This window comes from Mandrillus leucophaeus, unplaced genomic scaffold (assembly GCF_000951045.1).
Source record: "Mandrillus leucophaeus isolate KB7577 unplaced genomic scaffold, Mleu.le_1.0 Scaffold958, whole genome shotgun sequence".
NCBI lineage: Eukaryota > Metazoa > Chordata > Mammalia > Primates > Cercopithecidae > Mandrillus > Mandrillus leucophaeus.
This window is the reverse complement of record NW_012110452.1, coordinates 437,094-440,390: the sequence shown is the minus strand read 5'-3', so window position 1 is coordinate 440,390 and position 3,297 is coordinate 437,094. Positions and strand designations below refer to the sequence as shown.

At 35.3% G+C, this 3,297-nt stretch overlaps 1 protein-coding gene across 1 annotated transcript in view; it reads left to right on the top strand.

Annotated features, from left to right (window-relative positions):
- The first annotated feature begins 1,855 nt into the window (after window positions 1-1,855).
- LOC105532420 (phosphatidylinositol 3-kinase catalytic subunit type 3-like) overlaps window positions 1,856-3,297 on the top strand; it is a 33,430-nt gene continuing 31,988 nt past the window's right edge. Inside the window, exon 1 of the mRNA XM_011970592.1 lies at window positions 1,856-1,926. The gene's annotated coding sequence lies outside the window, so the exon portion shown is untranslated. The remainder of the gene's footprint in view (window positions 1,927-3,297) is intronic.

Genomic DNA, 3,297 nt, shown 5'->3' with positions numbered 1-3,297 from the left:
CTTTAAACTATTGAAGCACTCTAAATTTTCATCTTTACTATTAAATATGACCCTCTGTCGATACATATATTTCACTTGACTAAACATATTTATCAGAATAACCATCCAACATGTTTATGACCATAACCCAATGAGGCAGGGCAAAAGACCCTTATTCATTTTCCATTTCCATGTAACAATGAAATATCACTGTCAAACAAATTTGATGATGAGTCGTTTATATAAATATTTTGCTTTATAATTAGAATTAAGCATAATTCATGTATATCTAGTTACATGAAAATTTTAGGTCAGAATTAACTGTTGCAACACGGGTGAATCAGTATTCTGTAGAGATAGCCAAACAACTTAATTAGTGACAAAAACCAATTGTACTTTATAATTTAAAAAAAAATGAGAATAGTGAGTAGGTCTGGATTGAACAACTCAGCTGCACTGATGTAACTACAGTCATCGTGTCGCAATCTAGACAGGAAGGAGAAGAGGCCTGAGGGCTAACCTCCTAGTTGAGTCAGCCCTTTGCTTACTGCATACCTGATGTAAATGACGAGTTGATGGGTGCTGACGAGTTGATGGGTGCAGCACACCAACATGGCACAAGTATACATATGTAACAAACCTGCATGTTATGCACATGTACCCTAGAACTTAAAGTATAATAATAATAATCAATAAATTAAAAAAAAAAAATGCTCTCCATGCATCTACATTTGCTTACATTTCATTGGACACAAATTCCAGCCCAGTGACTTTGGACAATACCATTAATTCTTGGAACCTGAAGTTTTTCATTTGAAGGATGGTTATCATACTTAACTGGCATCATTAAAAGGGTTAGAAATGATGAATATGATATGCCTAGCTAAGAGCCTAGCCTTCAGTACATTGTAACTGTGATTATTATTAATACATTTTTCCAATAATGATACATTGCTTAAGTTGCTTTTGGACTTCTGGAATGGCCTTCAGAACCTGAGTCAAATGAACCGTATTATTTATTGAATTTGAGCAAGGTTATAAGTTCATTAGCAGGTCGTCCTATCTTGTTTTTACACATGGGCTATAGTTTTATATGTGTACAAGTTGTATTTATTGTCAGGTTATTAATGGTAGAAATAAACATAGTAAAACAAAAAAAAAAAAACAAAAAAACCACAAACCTCCAAAAAGGTGCTATTTGCTAAATTCTGTGTAAGTAGTTTCAATAAATGCTAAATTTTCAGACTTTTTTTTAGAAGAAAAAGAAAACAGAATACAGCTAGAGCCAATGCCTCTGCCTTTAGTCTTGATCATATAATTTTTCTTAATGCTTTAGAAGATTATTGCGTGAACTTCATAAGTGTCTTTACCACTCAAATGAATGCATTTGGTTTTCCATCTGCTTCCATGTCAAGATTATTTTTCCACAGACTTAAAAAAAAATTTAACCCTGCATTTACTTATGTTATCTTAGAGATAACATGGTTATGAGTTATGAGATAATTGACAGTTGACTTTATTATGTGTATTTCTGTAGATACTTCTTTTTTGATGTCATCTTTAACTGTGTCCAATTTGATATTAGAATTGCTAGGCCCATGTTATAATTAAGGTCTCCTTAACCTAACTTAAGTTTTGATGCAAGTGACTTTTGTAATTTCACAGAATTCTGCAAGATTTTCTGTTTTAAATAGTACTTTGAGTTTCAAGTGACAGACATAGAGTTAAAGATTGCATATTTGAGAATTTAGGTGAGAAACCAGAGACATTAGAAGACAATTGATAATAAAGTTGCACAAACTGCTTTTATATTCAGTAGAATGTATAACCTGGTTTGCATTTGTTTTCACATTTTTTTAACTGTTATTGCAGCTGGATATTGCGTGATCACATATATACTTGGAGTTGGAGACAGGCACTTGGATAACCTTTTGCTAACAAAAACAGGTAACAATTAATGGCTACCAGTAGACATACATTGTATTTGCCCATGGTTTTTACCCCTGAATCTATTTACTAACAAGATAAATTGTGGCTGAGCGCAGTGGCTTATGCCTGTAATCCCAGCACTTTGTGAGGCCAAGGTGGGCAGATCACCTGAGGTTGGGAGTTTGAGACCAGCCTGACCAACATTGAGAAACCCCGTCTCTACTAAACATATAAAATTATCCGGGCGTGCTGCACATGCCTGTAATCCCAGCTACTCTGGAGGCTAGGACAGGAGAATTGCTTGAACCTGGAAGGCGGAGGTTGCAGTGAGCTGAGGTCTTACCATTGCACTCCAGCCTGGGCAACAAGAGCAAAACTCCATCTGGAAAAAAAAAAAAAAAAAAAGATACATAAGTGAAGATAAATCAGAGAGTCTTAAAAATTCCTTTAAATGTTACCTTGCAAGAACATTTAGGGATAGTCCTTTCTCTTGTAAGAATTACTTTAGTAGTAATCCTACAGATGGTCATTTTGCACACACTGCTATACTGGAAATGCCTCTTTTTATGGAAAGCCCATAATGGATACAAGCAGCTTAGTCTCTTACTGTATAGCTCTAGTTAGATTGTTAAAATGTCCTTTCTCTTACAAAGTGTGCTTAATTCACTTTAATATCTACCTTCAATTATTTGCTTTTCCCCTTGGGGTTCTGTGGGATAATCATTCTCAGCGCCCTTTGTCCTGACAACTCTTTAGCCCTATGTGTTTATCTTTATGCAGACAGCTTCCAAACTTACAGCTTTTTACCTCAGTCCGTTTCATTACCTTCAAATTGAAATATCGAACTGCTTATTTGAAATTGTCATTATATATGGCCAGTTGTAAAAGTTTATCCTTTCCTCTACTACCTACCTAAAACCTGCTTCTCACCTCATTTTCCCGTTTCAATAGATAGCAACATCACCTACACAGTTGTTCAAGCTCTAGACCTCAAAGTCATTCTTAATATGTCTTTTGGCCTCATCTCATATACTGAACCTATTAACAAATCTTGTCTACTCCTCAACTCCAAAATAGATCATGAAGTTACCTACTGTCTCTTCATTTTTACTACTTTCACCCCACTTGAAGCAACCAATACATGTTGCCTAAACAATTTGAATGAAATCTGAACTCTTTACTGGGGCCTTGTGGCTTGTCCAGGCAGGCTTTTGTCTGAATGTCAAACCATTCCTGCCTCAGACAAGAGCCTTTGTTATTTTCTCTTTCTGGAAAGTTCTTTATTCAGGTCTTTGCAGGGCTGACTTAAGTTGAAATTCTAATGGCATAACTTTAGAGAAGCCCTTTCTAACTCTTTGATCTGTAATAACATATCTGCCTCTTCCTCCA